At 31.1% G+C, this 21,777-nt stretch overlaps 1 protein-coding gene across 1 annotated transcript in view; it reads left to right on the top strand.

Moving 5' to 3' along the window:
- LOC147072888 (furin-like) overlaps window positions 1-18,722 on the top strand; it is a 580,379-nt gene extending 561,657 nt beyond the window's left edge. The window contains exons 2-3 of the transcript XR_015070502.1: window positions 17,696-17,889; window positions 18,004-18,722. The gene's annotated coding sequence lies outside the window, so the exon portion shown is untranslated. The remainder of the gene's footprint in view (window positions 1-17,695; window positions 17,890-18,003) is intronic.
- Window positions 18,723-21,777: the final 3,055 nt, after the last annotated feature.

The raw sequence follows: 21,777 nt of genomic DNA, 5'->3' as shown, positions 1-21,777 counted from the left end.
CCACACTACTGTAAGGTTCGATAGTTTTGACATGAAACACGACGTATGGGGGGGGGGGGGGTGGTTATGTAGGAACATTCATTGTTGAAATACTTGCTTATGGTATTTAAAATTAAACCTTTTATTAGAAAAAAAACTAATTAATTGTATATTCGCATCCTATTAATTTGTATCTTGTCTGTTATTTTTGTATACATATTAGAGTTTTCAGTTATAAATGGTCCGTTTTATATATTATGTTTTTAAGTTAGTTATGCCACCTAGTAGAAATACACACACATTGTTACTTATATATTCTCATGTAAACATCCCACCACACCACTGTAAGCCCTCTTTCAGACGGGATTCCGCATTTACACATAACTAAATGGGAGCGTTCAGACGGAAGACACCCGTATCGCACTTTTTTTAAGCCACCTGTGTGGCGGAGATTCCGCATTTACACATAACTAAATGGGAGCGTTCAGACGGAAGATACTCGTGTTTACGAGAATCGCACACTTTTCCTTTGCCCGCCACAATGTCAAGCCGCTCGAACTCATTATTATTTGCGAGCGCGGTTTTTATTACCTTTTTTTATGCATTGCCTCGGCCGAAGCTCCGGCGATCGTAATAAAAATAATAATTAATACAAAGACCGCTTTGATGCGGTGACACGTGTGCTATTATTATTATTGAAAATGAATTTATCATTGACACATAATTAATATTAATAGGCATGTTTTTTAGCTAAATAGAAATTTCTTCAAAATAAAATGCATAAATGAAAACAGTGTTTCATACTGATCCAGATTTTGAAAAAAAAATTAATATTATTCTGTTTTCAATAAAAAAGACAATTTACAGATGGTGGTGTTGGTGAGAAAATTTCTTACGATCGATTTGATGAAATTCATTATTGACAATAGTTTATAATCAAATAGATCAGTTTGGTCGAGCATCTTCAAAATACCTACTTAAGTAGGTATGTAAAGAAATAAATACTAACAAGTTTTTCTCTCAATGTATTTGCCATACTTTGTCGTGTAATTATTTTTATTGCTGAAGCCAGGTCTAATTACCTATTGTCTTTTCATTGAACTCCTCGGCGCTATTTATTTTGTAAATTTTAATTTATCATTGACGCATAATTAATATTAATAGGCATCTAAAATATCTAAAATTATGTGATTAAATTATAGGTAGGTACATAACTTTGGTTATTTTATTGATATGATAATATTTTTTATTATTTGATTAGGCAGAGCATAATGAGCAGAATAAATTTTAAATTATTGTTTATTGTTATTAAATCGTATTTAATATTATTCTGTTTTCATTAAAAAAAACTACAATTTGCAGATGGTGTACTAAGTTTTTTTAAATTCGATGAAACCTGCGAAAACCATAGCTAATAGTAAAAAATACTCTAAAATTATGCGATTAAATTATAGGTACACAACTTTGGATATTTTATAGATAGGAAATATATTTTTTTATTATTTGGTTAGGATGGGAATAATGAAGTTTGTATTTATCGAGCGTTCATAACTACAATGCACAATATAAAATTTGTCATTGATAGGGAACCTTTTTTTTTAACATACGGTAGGTGAATTTTAAACACAGCAAATTTTTCTATGATAAAATTAGGCAATCTCATAATGTATATAAATAAGTACAAATATCACCAACAAGTTAATATTAATTTAAGTAAACAATCGAAACCGACGTTCTCTATAATTTTTTTTATTCAATAATATGTACCTATATTTTTACTGTCATTCAATTGAAAATTTACGCTAGGATAAAAGCGCTTGTATATCAAAATTATGAAATAAAATGTGGAAAAAGTAAAAAAAATAAGAACCTTTTATTTTTCTAAAAGTGTTTTTTGAATGAAATATGTAGGAAGGTACCTGCCGTTGCATGTCATGAATCATGTGTCTTTCCACGTTATATATATTTAAATCAAATAATAATACCTCAGTAGCGAAGCGTGGAGGTAGGCTGTTAAGATCCACTATATATAGTGCACACTAAACTTTATCAGGTATTAGTATTTTTTTCATTGAAATAACACCACAATTTACAGAATCTGTTGTTTCGTTTTTTTAATTCAATTAAACCCTGCGAAACCAAGCCATAATAGATAATAGTAAAAAAATACCTATCTATAAAATATCTAAAATTATGCAATTAAACCATACATAACTTTGAATATTTTAAAGATAGAATAATTTTTTTTTAATCTTTTATAGTTTGGTTTAGACAAGGCTGAATGAATTAAAAAAAAAAACAACCAACAAAATGTGTAATGATATTTATTCTTAATCCAACGAAAACAAATAAGTATGAATGAAAAGGTATGCACAATTTTGTCGTAACGCCCAAAATATACAAATCATATAATTTTGCACTTGTGGCGGTTTAGTTGTGATGGTGCGATATGAATTCAGTGGCTGCCATAGCCACTGCAGTGTAGAGTGGCTGGATTCTTCGGTGGCTCGACACCGGAATCCCGTCTGTGAGAGCTCTAAGATCTAATTATATGATTTGAGTTAATTATTACGTTTAATCGCTTCACCGCGGAACATTTAATTACTATTTAAATACCATGTTTAAATAGCATGCTAATTATATATAATGGCCACCAAATGAGGATACAACAGCTGTGCTGTCAGCGCTGTAAGGATTAATAGTCTATCATTCATAGTAGGGGAAATGTGTTCAAAATGGCACAGTGGGGAAAAATAAACTTTTGCTCTACTGGCGAAATGGTGCAGTCTAACATGATGCAACTAGCTCAGGAACAATGCATGACCCTTCTTTTAAATATTCAGCCATATTGAGTTTACTCAAAACAGCCGTACAAGAAGATACAGTCGAAAGATTTGTGAACCAAACGAATATTTTTGCAGCTTGTCGACAAAAGGTAATATTACATGTATTTTATATTATTAAATCTATATATATATAAACCAGCTTAAGTAGCCGTTATTAGTGTTCATGTACGATGTAAATTTATCATAATTACTGAAGTGTAAACTGCATTTTTTTTAACGAATTTGCCAAATTCATTTGATTGGGATAAAATGGCATACATTATGGTAGGCTAAAACGGCATATTATGTGATTTATGATTTTATTGTTTCTGAAAGATTATGTTCCGAAATTACCTACGTAAAACTCTGTAAGAGACATGGGATACAATGAAAATAAATCAGGCAGTTTTAGCTGTGAAAATGAATGGAAGAACTTAAAGAAGGCATTTTTTAAATAGAAATAAAACAATAAAAACGGAGATAAACATCTTGGAAGATTTATGACTACTTTTCCAGTGGAAATTGAATGTCAAAATATGAAATTTTTATTTGATAATATATTTTTGTTTCTATTTTTGACAAATATTTATGTCGTTTGCCATTTTGTACAACCGGAGGGGTGAAATGATTTCTAACTACACGTTTTTACTTCTTATTTTTGTAGTTTTACTTTATTCGTGCTCCGTTTTTATAATAAATTATACGTTTTGATATTCTTTTTTTCATTAAACTAAACACTATGCCATTTTGTACACCCTTCTCCTACATGTACCGAAAATTTCATATCTATAAGTGAAAAGATCGTTCAATTTCTAAATATATTTCGAAAACACAGTACAAAAATGTGAAAGGTCAAACCAATTTTGCGTTAGGCGGTTTAATTTATATGGTGCGGTTTCATTACGATCGTCTAATTAATAATAATATAATAATAATCACATGTTGGTCGACGAATATAATACTATTATTATTATTACGTATTATTATTACGACGTTGAATCATAAAGAAATTACTTGCCGCAATAAACTATGTTCTTTAGTCGATGCAGCTTTAACAAACCATTTATTTTATACAATGCGTATAGAATACGTTGTTTAATAATTATATTATATCTAATAGCTTTTTCGCAGGTACCTTTAACTAATATAGATACATACAAATACCAACTAATATATACCTAAAGTAATACTATAACTAACTAAAATATACTAAACGTTAATTTATTTAGATTTAGAATATTTTATATCTACTAATCCGAAATGTCACACTAACAATATGCAGGCTAACGTTCATTTCTAAAAGAACACACGCCCGTTCTATTCAATCATGTATTTAGGTATTACAGGAGCGAAGGGTGAAGGTAGGCTGTTAAGATCCGCCATAATTAGTGCACATTAAACTTTTTTAGTCATACGTATTTGTTTTTATTGAACAATTTACAGATATTATTGGTTAGATTTTTAAAATCAATTAAACCCTGCCTAAACCAAACCATACTAATTTTGGTATATTTTGGGCGTTACGACAAAATTGTGCATACCTTTTCATTCATACTTATTTGTTTTCGTTGGATTAAGAATAAATATCATTACACATTTTGTTGGTTGTTTTTTTTTTTAATTCATTCAGCCTTGTCTAAACCAAACTATAAAAGATTAAAAAAAAATTATTCTATCTTTAAAATATTCAAAGTTATGTATGGTTTAATTGCATAATTTTAGATATTTTATAGATAGGTATTTTTTTACTATTATCTATTATGGCTTGGTTTCGCAGGGTTTAATTGAATTAAAAAAACGAAACAACAGATTCTGTAAATTGTGGTGTTATTTCAATGAAAAAAATACTAATACCTGATAAAGTTTAGTGTGCACTATATATAGTGGATCTTAACAGCCTACCTCCACGCTTCGCTACTGAGGTATTATTATTTGATTTAAATATATATAACGTGGAAAGACACATGATTCATGACATGCAACGGCAGGTACCTTCCTACATATTTCATTCAAAAAACACTTTTAGAAAAATAAAAGGTTCTTATTTTTTTTACTTTTTCCACATTTTATTTCATAATTTTGATATACAAGCGCTTTTATCCTAGCGTAAATTTTCAATTGAATGACAGTAAAAATATAGGTACATATTATTGAATAAAAAAAATTATAGAGAACGTCGGTTTCGATTGTTTACTTAAATTAATATTAACTTGTTGGTGATATTTGTACTTATTTATATACATTATGAGATTGCCTAATTTTATCATAGAAAAATTTGCTGTGTTTAAAATTCACCTACCGTATGTTAAAAAAAAAGGTTCCCTATCAATGACAAATTTTATATTGTGCATTGTAGTTATGAACGCTCGATAAATACAAACTTCATTATTCCCATCCTAACCAAATAATAAAAAAATATATTTCCTATCTATAAAATATCCAAAGTTGTGTACCTATAATTTAATCGCATAATTTTAGAGTATTTTTTACTATTAGCTATGGTTTTCGCAGGTTTCATCGAATTTAAAAAAACTTAGTACACCATCTGCAAATTGTAGTTTTTTTTTAATGAAAACAGAATAATATTAAATACGATTTAATAACAATAAACAATAATTTGAAATTTATTCTGCTCATTATGCTCTGCCTAATCAAATAATAAAAAATATTATCATATCAATAAAATAACCAAAGTTATGTACCTACCTATAATTTAATCACATAATTTTAGATATTTTAGATGCCTATTAATATTAATTATGCGTCAATGATAAATTAAAATTTACAAAATAAATAGCGCCGAGGAGTTCAATGAAAAGACAATAGGTAATTAGACCTGGCTTCAGCAATAAAAATAATTACACGACAAAGTATGGCAAATACATTGAGAGAAAAACTTGTTAGTATTTATTTCTTTACATACCTACTTAAGTAGGTATTTTGAAGATGCTCGACCAAACTGATCTATTTGATTATAAACTATTGTCAATAATGAATTTCATCAAATCGATCGTAAGAAATTTTCTCACCAACACCACCATCTGTAAATTGTCTTTTTTATTGAAAACAGAATAATATTAATTTTTTTTTTCAGAATCTGGATCAGTATGAAACACTGTTTTCATTTATGCATTTTATTTTGAAGAAATTTCTATTTAGCTAAAAAACATGCCTATTAATATTAATTATGTGTCAATGATAAATTCATTTTCAATAATAATAATAGCACACGTGTCACCGCATCAAAGCGGTCTTTGTATTAATTATTATTTTTATTACGATCGCCGGAGCTTCGGCCGAGGCAATGCATAAAAAAGGTAATAAAAACCGCGCTCGCAAATAATAATGAGTTCGAGCGGCTTGACATTGTGGCGGGCAAAGGAAAAGTGTGCGATTCTCGTAAACACGAGTATCTTCCGTCTGAACGCTCCCATTTAGTTATGTGTAAATGCGGAATCTCCGCCACACAGGTGGCTTAAAAAAAGTGCGATACGGGTGTCTTCCGTCTGAACGCTCCCATTTAGTTATGTGTAAATGCGGAATCGAGCCACGCCGGTGGCTCGACACCGGAATCCCGTCTGAAAGAGGGCTAAGGCTCGTTAGTTTTATCACGAAATATGACATATGAAGGGGTGGGGGGGTATTTAGGAACATTCATTGTTGAAATACTAACTTGTGGTGTTTAATATTAAACCTTTTATTAGAAAAAAACTAATAAATTGTGTATTCGCATCCTATTAATATGTATCTTTGATGTTATTTTTGCATACATATTAGAGGTTTTCAGTTCTAAATGGTCCGTGTTATATATATGTAAGGTAATTAATCTATTCAAAATAATAAATAAGTTGCGGTTTCATTCAACTTATGGGAACATTTAATTTGTACTATTTCGTTTCATAACATTGACATCACTAATATAAAATAGGTGTTTACATACTGTGAAAAAATCTTCACTTGTTATCATGAATTCTAAAAAATAAGTAAGATCTGATCCTCGTTTATACAAATTCTTTTAAGTAGACTTGATAACTAAACATCCCACTTATAAAATAATGGTGAACTTCAAAAAATCATCCACATTTTCGTGTAGACTTCACATCTAGTCTAGTACATGAGATAGTCGACTACGTTTTTAGAGACGATTATAATTAGCTAGTTTCTGATCCTCTGTATGTCATCCCCGGTAAATAATTGCCTTTCAAAAACACTGCGAGAGACTCCTGTTTGAGCTTTGTAGTTAGTTGCTACCAGGGAATTTTCACAAAGCTCTTCCTTACAGCCGTATTGAATATTCTGATAAATTCACTCTCTTACCTTTCCTTTGTGAATGCTTATTTTATGATATCTGATATAATTTAAACAGCATTTTAATGCTAAGTTATCAAAGAAACGTGTCGTTAATATATTTTAGCGCTGTCTATTTTTCATTTATCCTTACTTCACAGAAATTGTAGGTTATTTTATTAATTAGATTAAAAGAATATCATTTAACTATAAAAGACGCGAAAAAACATTCTCACTAATTAACCGGATCGAATGAAGCATTATCAGATTTTATGTCGTAGAATTACATATTGTATTTGACAAGATACGTTGACAAAACGTGTGGGAAGAAACAAGCTTCGTTAAACGCGTTCCGGCGCACATTTTTTTGTTTTTTTGTTTTGTTGAACCTGTTTACTTTGTACTAGGCCAGTGGTCGGCAAACTCATTATTCAACAGAGCCAAATATCAGCAGTACAACGATTGAGATTTCTTTTGAGAGCCATATTTCTTAATCTTACTATATATCACTGTAAACGTGATATCATTCTTAATAATGATCTTATTTATTGATAAAATTAAATTGTAAGTAAGGTATCCATAAAATTAAATCATGACAATGACTGATAAACACTTAATATGAACAATGGCCTTGCATCTCCTTGAAAAGTTTGGGTAAGTCAGGTTTGTATGTTGTTGTTTTTAATTTTAGGCACGATTCCAGGTTCTCATCAATAAGACGACTTCTCAATTTACTCTTCATAAGGTTCATGCTTGAAAAAGATTATTGGCATGAATATGTAGAACCGGAAAGAGAAATAACAGCAAACGCTAGTTTTTTCAACTGATCATGTGGGTCAGGAATACTATTCCAGGTATTTAAAATTATCATGTCTTCCTTCTTCCAAGTCCTTCAAAGTAGATTACCATACTTGTGGTGTGAAACATGTTCACATTTGTTTTTCTCCAAAATGTCCATATCAGCACAGATATATTTAAATTTAGAGCTCCATAACTCTTTATCCATAAGCTTTATCTATAATAGAGTTGATAATCTTAATCACCAATTCCATAACTTTGCAAATGTCTGCGCACAAACCTCTTCTTGACGAATGATGCAATGGTAAGCAAGTATCTCGTGCTTTTTTTCCTTTCAAAATAGCAACAACCACTTTTCTTACACCAGTCATACTTAACGCGCCGTCTGTTGAAATATTAGTTGAAATTGACACAATTTTATCGAGTGGAACATGATGTTTTTCCATACACTCAATTACGGCATTTTGCAATATCCTCTCCATGTGTTTGACATTTGAATGGCAATAATCCTACAAGTTCGTCTTTAGGATCTGTAGATGAAATAAAATGTACAATACGTGAAACTTGTGCTGTACCATTTATGTCACAAGACTCGTTAACTGCTATTGATAAAGCTGAAACCAATTTAAGGTCTTCGGCTTTCTGGTTGGTTATATTCGAAGACATCTGTGTTAACCCGTACGTGGTCATTTGTATCAGAGCCACATCCGAGGGGCCAAAGAGCCACTTGTGGCTCGCGAGCCGCGGTTTGCTGACCACTGTACTAGGCAAATAAATCATACATTCAATAAACAAACATTTCATTCACTAATTTCGCTCAGAACCACCCTCACTGACAAACGTCAAAAAGCCTGTACGTTAAAAATGTCATTTCGTCACTATTAAAAGATATTATTTTAATTACATACTTATTTATAATATGTTTGAAAATTACAATCACACTCAGCTCACTTAATGAAATACAGATTATTATAAGTAATGTTTTTGTTAAATACTATAACTAGTGTAATTAGTTAATACAATACATAAAATGTTAATCCCACAGAACAGTTTAATAGATATAAATGTAAAATTCATCGCCATGGACCAAAGTTGTGAAGCAGGGTAATTTATGGCCTGACCGTCATAAAAAAAACCGCGTTGACTGTTCCCAAAGATCGAAAGCACGTTACATTAATGTGACAAACGAAAATGCATATTATTAACTAGAAAATAGTATGTTCTTTAACACGTGCTTAAGTTTATCCCATATTTTTCCGCACTCGAGATATTTATCCTGTTATACCACACCCAGTAAGATAAGCCAGTTTTCGTTTGTTTTGTGTTCCCCGGTTATTTCGCATTTCATGTCTGCCTTTACTTGAAATCCCACAGAGCTTAGGATTTTCCCGAAGGTTATATTTTGTTTATCGTAGGTCAGTGCTTACGCCTACTTTTACATTTTGATAATAAAGACACGCCTAGAGTCTAGACAAATCCTCTTATCAACTGCTATACGTATATAGGTACTCATTTTGTACATAAGTGAAAAATATTCCTTATAAAGATATAACATTCTTACATAATGGTTTGTAGTCAAGCCATAAAATTATGTTGGATACGCTTTTTTTGTATGGAGGAAATTTATATCAGTATAACTTACTTATATTAACAGAATTCATCCTGTACTATTTAAGTAATCTTATATTTTTGTTGATGTCATAGACGAAGTAGCGGTTTTCACAGCTTTATTTAAGTAGGTATGTAGTTGTTTATTTAAATATGAAAATTTTACCATAAACAAAGTAACGTCTATGTTCAGTACGTACATCATACATTGTTTCTTTTAAGTGACATGGAACAATGCCATAAGAATATACTATAATTCATAGAGTTGAATAAAAATGTGTGTGCTTTTTTTAATATTTAATAATATTAGTCATTATCAGCAGCATTGAATGGTAGATAAATGCATTCTCTACTTCTACTACTATCGTTACTACATCACCCTAGCTTGGTCCAGTATCAGAGTACACCTTGATTTTACTTTAATCGGTCCATCGCCACGTGTTGTGGTTAGAGTTGGGTATTTCCCGAGAAAATCTCAATCTTGAGATTCGGGATTTCCAGAAAAGAGTTCTCGAGATATCGGGAAATTTAAAAAAAAACCTGTAAAAATCCTAAAATCAGTGTAAAAACAGATAGATTCCAAAAAAAAAAAAATGTTAAATTTATGTACCAAGACAAACAAAAAGAAAGTAGGAAAACAAATATAATTCAAAACATTACTTATTTAAATGGAATTTCAAAAAACACAGACTCTCAATCTCTGCGTCTGACAATCGCGTACGCTTTTGAAACACAAAATTCCCTGATGTTGCAAAAATTGCGCTCATTTTGAGTCGATGTTGGCTTAATTATTGTGTTAAATGCCCCGATCAATCTTTGAACGTTTTGTGTTTTCTGTCTACTTTTTTCATATAGAAAATCGTTTTTTAAATTATTATTTGATAATAAAGAAATCCTGAATCCCGAGAAAAGATTCTCGAGATCCGGTAATTCCCGAAATGTTAAAAATTTCAATTCTCGGGATTCGGTGTAGCACACTGTGAACATGCGGCGTTTGGTCCTTATAGAATAAACCCATCGTTATTCAATCCAATCAGAGGTACGTGAGAGATTAAGAAGAGCTAAAAATTGTTTGTGTGAACTATGCATTCCATCGTTAAAGACAGGAAACGGTTTAATCCAGAGTCGTTTAATCCGACGATCTTTCTTCGCCTAACTTCTACTTCCTCAAATTCAACTGGGTCTCCAATAAAAGACATTCAATGATCTCCTATTTTTTTTTTAAATAGTTTGTCGATGGGCCTTCAATACCGGCTATGTGTTGTTTGAAAAGGAGCCAATAACAACGCGTCTGCGTACTAGAACATGTTCATATTTTGTGAAAACAATAAAAACATTCCAGAACTCATTTGATCGTAATCGATGATTTTATCATTTGGTCTTTTAGTTTATAAAAATGTTTTTTTTGTTGCTGCATAAGTATACCTAACCGATTAAATGCGTAAAACATCACTTATCAGTTTTTCTTCAAACAGTTTTCCTGAAAAATTAACTCGATGTACACATCGCACCCTTGCAACTAAACCGCCACAAGTCCAAATTCACGTGTTTTGAGTTAATTACTACGTTTCATTGTCTATTGTTCATAGTATATGTACCGAAAATTTCATATCTCTAAGTCATCAAATTGAAGTCAAAACTTCATTCAATATCTAAACATATTTCAAAAACACAGTACAAAAATGCGAAAGGTAAAAACTTCAAAGCTGATTTTCTCTGTGTGACGTTTTTTGGATTGTGGCAGTTTAGTTGCGATGGTGCGACATAGCCAGTTTTCCGGAACGGTGTATTAAACATATACATAATTTGCTCCTTAAGAATCATATAATATATAATATAACATAATCAATAATAATAATGTTTGTCGGTATTTACTCCAATATTATTGTATATTCCAACACTATATTATATTCCAACACTATTTTTTTATTGATATTATAATGGAAAATACAGGGATCTTATCATTTTCTAAATCATATAAGTATAACAAAATTCCTCACTGTACCGTGAAAAAATCAAATGTACAGGTTTACTTATAGTAAACTGTATGGTGTCACATAATAACGAGGTTCTTTTGGGTAAGTCGAACAAAAAAGGTTGAATAGTGCTGCTAGTTTATTTCACTACATAGGTTTATATTTTTTCATCAGAAACTTTTTCAACGATTTTAATACATTTATTAATTCATCGATATCAGCTATCACTGCGGTTCCATGACAAAACAGAACAGTGACAAAACAGAAAATGACAAAATAGAAAATGACAAAACAGAACATGACAAAACAGAACAACGATAAATATAACTATGGCCTTTCAAGAAAAATATAAATTTAATATTGAAATTGTCCTATCTCTATTATGTTGATAAATTTTTAATAGATTTTCAATACGCCATAATAAATCAACTTATACCTATACCTAATTTCTGCATTCCTAATCGCTAGAAAGCCTCAAATAAACGGGACTTTGCCGGCAAGCTTAGGATACCTCATCTTAATCAATATAATATGTTCAGAATGATTGGGTGGCCAGTTACAACGAAAGAATGACCTAACCTAACCTAACCTAAATAGATTCCACAAAAATTAATGTTTCATTTTTTCCCTGGTGTTTTGTCACTGTTCTGTTTTGTCATGTTCTGTTTTGTCATTTTCTGTTTTGTCACTGTTCTGTTTTGTCATGTTCTGTTTTGTCATATTCTGTTTTGTCCGGTTACCATTAAATACATGGTGTTTATGCAAAATATAATATATGTGTCGCTGAGTTTCAAAATCCGCTATAACACCTTTTTGAAATAATTGAGATATATATCAATGGATTCGTAATTAAAATCTCTACATGAAAATTTTATTGTATCTTTCAAAGTCCGCTATGATTGACTGTCATTTATGAAAGAAAATCAATGTGTCAATCAATTCACGCTATAACACTATGTGTTACTTTCAAAATCCCCTATAACACAACTGACCAATAAGAAGCGAGAATCAGACGAAATGCAACATGGCCGCCAGTACATTTATGTCATGAGTTGCGGTAAGAGTGCTGTTTTGTTGATTTGTTATTCTTACGATTTATAGTCTTAAAATGTGTGACGAACTTATAAATATGGTTAAATCTCCAGTTAATAAAGCTAGGAAGAGGTTGAGCCATCCAAAATCTTGGAAATTCAACGAAATACGCCGTAAACGGTAAGTTAAATTAGACATAAATGTGTTAAAAATGCGCGAGTCATCATCTGAATTTCCAGTGGCGTGTAACTCAATTATGAACTGGTTAAAACTGTTCTTTTCTCTAATATATTTTTATAATTTATAATAATAATTTTATTTTTATAATCATTTTTCAATGGCACCATTCACAAATTGCACTTATATATTATCAATGTGTAGGTACTGTGAAATGTTTTATAATTTATCATTATTATTATTACATATAATAACTTAGTTACTTCTTATAAGTATAACAAATACCTTTCACATTCAAGTTCAAGTGGTGATGCTCTGGCTCAGCGCGGTGACAGATTATTTGACTCACTTATTTACATGTATCGTCTTATAAAAAATGTTATGAAAAATAAAGAAGGTAAACAATTAATTTACTCAAGTGAAATATAAAATAAATGAATGAAACATGTTTGCAGTCAAATTATGAGAGTACCGCGCCACTCATATTTTTTAAAACCAATGTACCTATATATTTTATTTTATATTGTTTTTTTGAGAACGATAAAATATGCTATACATACAGTGTTTTTATGTAAATTGCATTGTATTTTTAATAGAATTCTTTTTACTGAACAATGAAAAATTGTAACATTTTTTAATAATTTTTAATGATTCCTAATTTTTATTTACCTATTTCTTTATATTAAAGATTTCCTTAAATTTTTGTTTATGTAATATAGGAACAAAATGATAATGTTTTTTTTCATTTTAAACTGCTATTTTAGAATACGTACCTACTTATAATACTAATTTTAAATAAATAAAACGTTTATTAAATAAAAATATATAACTCTTTTTAATCCTACCACGCGCCACCAATGGAAGATTCCGACTTTAAGTTGTCAAAAGTTTTCCTAACAAAATACGCTATAACCTTCAATGGGTATTTCAAAAACCGCTATAACACTATGTTACTTACAAAACCCGCTATAACCAAACATTTAAGTCTTTTATTTAATCAGTGGACTAGAATACAATATAAATAGGTATGCAAAATATTTCCAAAAATGATCTATCTTTGGGCAAAAAAAGAAAAACATCGATAATCCCTTTATCCATAAACTGAGAAGTTTTTATTGATTTTCTCAACAAAATGAAAAGGTGTTATAGGGGGTTTTGAAACTCAGCGACACATATATTAATGTTTAAATTTAACGCGTTTAAAGATTTATCAGCGATCACTGTGTTTCAGTAAGACTTGAAAATGCCGTTTCAAAGTCGAGCGTAACGAAATCGTTAGTCTAACGAATTATCAAACATCCTGCCGTTATTAGTTGACTGTCAGTGGTGTGGCTTGAGGCACTAAGCCGAACGGGTCTGTCCAATTACACGTAATTCAATAACTTTAATCTAATACACAGCCTTGCGATGTGGTTAAATATTCCATTTTGATTAAAATTATCATTACCCAGAATAGCCCCACGGCAACCCGTTGTCGCAATATGAAACTTTACGCGGTAAATATTTTTAGAGCAAGTTAGTTAGTTATTGCTAATTGTTCTACCTGGATTTACTTGGAAATGTATCCAACCGGAATAGTGATTTTGTGAAATAATAATATGCAATATAATGATTTCCACAGTTGTCTGTTTGATGTTCACTGTATTGTTTAATGAATATAATCTATCCTCAAATGGGGTTTTTCCGCATATTCGGTGTATTTCTGCTTAAAATTATTTTAGTAATATATATATATATATATATATCAATACTTTGGAATATAAATTGATAGTATTTCCTATTTAAAATAAGTATAGTGATTGTATAAAACCTAAACCTACAACCATTTAAAAATCGATCCGTAATAGAGAGAAAACACAAAACACAAATTATGAACACATCATAGTAGAACTATGTCATTTGATGGCAATAAAATTTTCCGTCTATATTGTATCTCTTCAAATGATTTTAACTTTATAATTAAATTATATTTTAATTACACATTTTTGAAATAATTATACATTTTACAAATGATAATATAAATTATATTAAATTCTACGGGATGTTTTTTCAAGTCGATATCCATTTCGGACTAGTCTTGATAATGGTGTTACAACCGAAGTAGCTATCAACAAAAAAAACTTTTGTCGAATTTAATATTTGTGAGGATGAGAAGAAGATGATTGCAAACGTATGAGAAATAATAAAACTAAGTTTTAATTAATCTAAGGTGTAATAATTTTATTTTATTATAGAAATTCTAACGTTTTGTAGAAAAAAAGTTTAAGATTGAAAATATTATTCAAACATATTTGTTTATTTATAAGAATTTTAATCATTTACGAAAAAATCGACGATTCTAAGCAGGCCAAGGCTATCAGGGATGGAAGGAGTCCAACTGCTCGAAAAAGGGAAGGAATTCAAAGGACTGTGTATAGACACAGTGGCATACTAACGCTTCAGTTGGTCAAGACTTACAAATTAGTTCTTACCGATTATAGTTATTTGATGTTATATTATAGTTGCTCATCACTTTACGTCGGAATTGCCATTTGTAGTTTGGTATTTTAATTTGGTATGATGTCCAACTACTAAGTTTGATTTTATTCGGATACACAGAACTATTTTTATGCTTGTTTTATTTAGTTATATATGTGAATTTTTAATATTTAAAAGTTTTACGTCATTCTCGGACACAGTTTGCGAGGAACAATTATTCAATTATTGAGAGATTAATTATTGTGGACAACTTAATTGAAAGGTTTGATATCGACTACTCATTTTAATTAATATAATATGATAAGTTCGAGTGACAAGCACTTAATATATATATATATATATATTTTTTTTAGAATTATTAATAACCATGTCCTTGCTTTTTCGTACAAGGTGGTTGTTAGTAATTTTGAACAGTCACAAACACCCAGGCTTTGAGAAAAACACATAAATGTTTTTGTCATGACCGGGAATCGGACCCAGGAACTCTCGGGTGGAAGGCGAGCACCTTACCAACTGCACCACGAGAGCCGCCGCACTTAATATATTATGACTTGATATCTTTAGTTATATTTTATGCTGATAATGTGATTATAATTTTAAACTGAACTAACTTAACTAAACTGATACTGAAATAAAACGGTTTTTTATAAAAATTATTTAAATTATCATTCACAAGGTTTGACTATTAGACATATTATAAGAAGTTACAATCAAATCAAATATTATATGGATCAATATACCTTCAATGTAAAACATTTTTCCATAATTACAACATATGTCATTTACGTCGATTCACCTAATAAGGTACCTACGTCATTAAATATAATTATTTTTGGATTATTTCTGTCTATTTCATCCGGCCCGTTGATCATAGACACGTTTCATTTAATTCAATATTAAAATCCTATTATCGGTAATTCTCGCGTGTTTGTAGACATTTTATCTGAAAATCTGAAATAATGTATGCATAGAAAATACATAATATGTAAATGGGGTGACCAATTTTATCCTATGCTTTTATTTATTTTATATTAATGTGGTGTAAGCCATAATATACTGCCTCATTTAATATTTTTAGCCTGTATTTTATGCAATTAATATGTCGTTAGGTGACATCTTTTTCTCCATAAATAGCACGCTTGGCGATTAGCAGTGTTTTTTTGCCAGATATATTATTTTTATTACGCACCTAGCTGAAAAATACGCACCTGGCATATGTTGTCAAAAACCTTACGTTTCTCGACACCACAAATCAGTGGCGATGGGCGGAGGTAGTTTGTTAAGATTCACCATAAATAATGGACATTAAACTTTGTCGGTCATACGTATTTTTTTCATTGAAATAAAAATATAATTTATAGATGGTGTTGGTTAGTTTTTAAAATTCAATTAAACCGTTCGAAAACCAAGCTATAATAGATAATAGTCAAAAATACTCTATAAAATCTACTATCTATAAAATATCTAAAATTATGCAATTAAATAATACACAACTTTGGATATTTTGTAGATAGAATAATATTTTTATCTATAATAGTTTGGTTTAGGAAGGGCTTAATGAATAAAAAAAATGAACAACAATAAATGTATAATATATTGTGTTATTAATCCAACGAAAACAAATAAGCATGATTGAAAAAGAGTGCACAATCATGTCGTATCGCCCCAAAGTACATACACCAAAACTATTATGGTCTGGTTTGAGCAGGGCTCAATTGATTTTTAAAAACTTGCTAACACCATCTAAAATAAATTGTAGTCTTAGTTCAATAAAAACAAATACCTACGCAAGTATGACTAACAAAGTTGAATGTGCACTATTTATGGCGATATTAACAGCCTACCTCCACCCTTCGCTTCTGCCACAAATAGGTCATAATTTCTCACAAAAAGCTAGAATTGCTAGTTACATATCGTCGCTATAGGATTGGTTTGTCGAATATCCGTTTTTGTCGAAATCTACCTTTGAATGATTTTTTGTATCTAAATGGACCATCCTTTTCTTTAAATTGCTTTGTAATAAAAACAGCATTCATATGCTGTAAAAACAACAATTTAAATAACTTCATGTATTTAAATATAGGATAATCAAATTTGTTTTTCGTCTCCTGAACATTTGACATTTGGTCTATTCGACAAAACAATCCTACAGCGACGATATGTACCTACAGATTTGACTTATTTTTTGGATGTGGTATTTTCTAGCCTTTTTTACATATCAAAAACATTTTTTTCTCCCAACTAGTTTATTTTCTCATTCTGTCTGTCAATTTTTGTCAACGACTGTAAAATTGGCAAACACCGCTGAGGCCTGTCTTTATCAATATTCTCATCATGATTGTATTAATAGACCGGCGAGCGTTGAAAACTATTATTCATTTGCTTCCGGTGACTTCAAATCGATAGCGCCTGTCAACATTCAAGCGCTTTGATTGTTAAGTCAAGATTATTCATGAATGATTGATGATTATTTCATTCAAAAGTGTTATCTGTTATCTTCCTTTTACTTATTGTTGTTTTTTGCTTTTGTTTCAGGTATGTACGAGAGAGTGTTCATAAAATTTCGGTCGTTTATCGACAATGAAAGAAATCTGCCATGCACTAGTTACTAGTACCTATGTGAGTGACGTATGTTTTTCCTACATCTAAATATATATAAGTCTTGATATTGATATTTATTAGCAGATAACTGATTGATTCATATTAAAATTATTACGAGATTTAACGCTGTACATGTGTCCACATTGGCAACAAGTTGCTGGCAACCTCATTAAATATCACGATAATTATTATAATTTATAAGACTATAAATTATTTTATTCGAAATTTAATGAGGTTGCCAGCAACTTGTTGCCAGCAACTTGTTGCCAATGTGGACACCGCTTAATATTACAAAGAAGAGTTTCAATAAATTGGTTTCTTTTCCAATTAATTTTAATCATGTCCGGAAACTTGTACGTATGCTGTTCGCCGTATCGCACGTCACACACTTTGTATCGTCAATATATGGCCGTATATTAAGGACCGTCCAACCTCTTTGGGTCGTATAGTACCTACTGACATAAAATTCATGTCTAAATAAAACACGGTTCTTGTCGGGTTACACTTTACAGGAAGCCAGCAGCAAACAATTTTTGAAAATTGCCGATATACTGGATTATTTGTAAGGTTAGTTTAGTTAGGTTTTCATTCTTGAATTCATGAATTTTGCCAAACTCAGCTATGAATATTGAATTAATGTTCATATTGAATCTAATAAAATGCGTCTATTCTTAATTATTTTATTTTAGAGCGTATTCAAACGCATCCGATAAAAAAAAACTTATGTACATTTTTAAAATACTGGTAGTTAGTTATCCACGATTACGCCCACGATGGCCGAGCGGCTTATGCGTCGGGTTATATTGTCGTGAGTTCGAATCCTGCGTCTGGCAAATACACACATTGCTTATCAATGTCTGTTTGAAGTCAGAGTATCGGCTGCATATATATGACGATTGGAGATGGGGTAACTCAAATCATTGGACCTAATAGGTTGAGCAAGTAGGTGACATCAATTTCTAATAAAAAAAAAAACAACAACAATCTGTTAATACAAAACCTCCACTCCGTGGTGGCCCATATTATTTTCTTAGGATCGGACATGGTCAGAAAAAAAAGTATTCAATTACATATATAGCATTTTATAAAATAATGGTAAAAATACACTCTTATGTCCTAATCGACAGATTTTGTCCCTACTTAGATTTTTATACTTTGAATAAATTATGATAACACAATACCTATTATTTATATTCTCAATGATTATAATATAAACAAATACTTCTAAACCAAGGTATACGGAATAGGCACTAAGCATTATTTTTTCTCATTATTCACTCGAATGAAAAAAAAAATAATTAAAACAATAATAGAAAGTGCAAGTACGTCAGCACTAAAATTTCGAGATATGCTGACGTCGTAACGTCGGCGTGATTGGTATCGGTAAGGTAAATCGCAACGCCCGATTATAAATAATAGTTGCGGGTTCAAGTCCTATTGAGCGCAAAATTTTTAATATTTTTTTTCTTCTTAATGTGTACCTATGCCTCTGACGTGTTACGATAAAATTTGTACTTACTTTTAAAATTCATGTTTCATCTAAGATAGTACCTATGCAGTGACGTCCCGTGGGGGTAGGCAGATTGAGCGTCGCATGGTGGCGGCAGATACTCGAAGGGCGGCAAATCTAGGAGAATCATTTGATATATTTAGAGATAGCTACTTACCTACCTAAATTTAGTAACAACGAAAATATCTTTTAATTTAAAAAAAATACTGGTTGGAAACAAAATATATTAATTTTGTCGTGTTCGCGATGTCTAGCTTACATCCGTTGCACTTCAACGTCCTTGGTAACCAGCAACGACACGTGCAGATTTATGAACAATTGCAGTCTGCACGGAAATTGCGTTGGCTGTCGAAACTGAAGATGCACCCCCCTCTTACGGAGCGTCCCACCTACCACTTCTCGTCCACGATTTAATTTTGTTTTCAGTGGTATATATATATATATATATAATATATATTGTTAGTAATGTATCCATACAACACATTTTTTTAGATATTGGAGTCATGAAATGATGTACTGTATAAAAATGGGGCGTCATTTTGCCGCTGCCTAGTGGCGGCATTTTGTCTAGGGACGTCACTGTACCTGACGATATGAGATACTTCACGAAAAACTATCGTGATCGGCACACTTGTATTAAATATTTTTCTGTGTACTCGATTATAGATGTCAAATGATAATCTAATCTAAAATGATTTCAGCAATGATGGGTCTATTGAAGTTAATGTTTGATAAACTTCCAAACTTACCTGATTCTACTTGACTAGTTAACTACTCTCAATATTGTTTTAATATAAGATAGAAAAAAGTTCTCCAAGACTTAGAAAATTTCTTCATTCCATTTTTTTTATATGTAAAATTTCTTTGTGCTAATCTTTGTTACTATAAAGCCAATTTCTTAAACTTTTTCTCGTGTGAAAGCTCTCGATTTAAGCGAAGTAGATTTGGAAGTTTTCCTCACCGATCTCCGAATCCAATCACAAAGCTGCAAGTCATTTCCGAGAGAAAATGTCGGATAATGTAGGCACTTCCGGAAGGCATTAAGAATCCATCAGTTTTTGCAGATGACTATGCGAAGACAACTTTTCTTGTCAGCCCCCGCGCGATAAGGAGACGTCTCATTTCGCCTTTTACTTATTCCGCTGCTGATTTATTATTTTTAAACAGTACCCACTTGGACCCCCGTTTCATCAAACTATTCAAGTGACACGAATGCAAATATGCGCAAACTAAGGTCACCAAAATTAAATTATTATACAACACCTACAAATAATCATCTCTTCTGTTAACAATACATATAAATAATTCTACATTTTAACAATTCAATTGCAAAGGCAGCAGACGAGGAAAACTCTTTGAGTTACCGGAATACTTAGATGAAACAGATTATAAAGTTTTACGGAAAAATCTTAATTTTTTCTTAGATTATTATCATGAATTATCGTGAACATCGAGCAGACATTTGAATAACTACAAAAAAATGTTTCGAGTTAATTGGATTTTAAGTTAAATTTTTAACTTAGACCTAAGTAGTCTCACAGAGTTTTTTTGACGTGATTAATCTTTCCAACTTACATTTATTAGTTGAATATAATATATGAATAAACCTACGCATTGATTTTCGTATTGTTTTCATTTATATAATTTAATAATTTTAGTTAATTGCAATTTTAAACTTTTTTTAACTGACTGGATGATGAATATTGATGTCCTCAAATAAATCGGAAAGGGCCAAGAAGTTCCACATGAAATCAAAACGGTACTTCACTCATCGATCACTCATTATGAGATGACAAAACTCGTCGTTAGAGGGAAGATCAATGGCAAACGCAGCAAGTGATGACGACGTATGGCGTGGCTTAAGACCCACCTTGACTTGTACGAATTGAGCTCCACCTTCCTGTTGCGTGTAGCAGACGGTAAAGCAAAACATATTCTGATGGTGGACGGTTGTCGTAGTAATGTTCATACTTTATCGACATTAGTTTCATAAGTTTTATTTTTGTTTTTAATTTGTGCCTTTTAGCAAGACGTGTTGCCCTTCAGTGGAAGTGACCAACATATCCTATGCGTTCGTATTCGTAAATCTGAGAAGGGATCTGTAGTCCTTCAGCAGCCTTATTCTAACATATCATTTAACGTCATAAAAGAGTAATTGTGATAAATATATCACATTTATCACGTTACGTATTCTGGCGGTTAATTATGTAACAAAAGTTAACCGTCTGAACTGTCAAAGGGTAATATCTTTTAACAGCACCTCGCTTAGCAGTGCTAATTTTGAGAACGAGACATAGTATGTCAATTTTACATATTGAGTACTGAGACGCAAGATCCGACAGTTTTGCTGCAATCGCAATGATAAGACTAAGGAAATTGTAGGTAATATTGATGATGTTTGACGTGTCAATACAAACTTCTTGTGTTCGGCTTATTACCAACTAGATGTCATTCGTTCGGCTTTATCCGTTTGTGTTCGGTCTTATCCACTTGGGTTCGGCATTAC

Source organism: Rhyacophila brunnea, unplaced genomic scaffold, assembly GCF_057557595.1.
Source record: "Rhyacophila brunnea isolate RB1 unplaced genomic scaffold, BYU_Rbru_1.0 scaffold_19, whole genome shotgun sequence".
NCBI classification, from domain to species: domain Eukaryota; kingdom Metazoa; phylum Arthropoda; class Insecta; order Trichoptera; family Rhyacophilidae; genus Rhyacophila; species Rhyacophila brunnea.
Note: the sequence above shows the minus strand (reverse complement) of the source record. Positions and strands in the feature narration are given on the sequence as shown.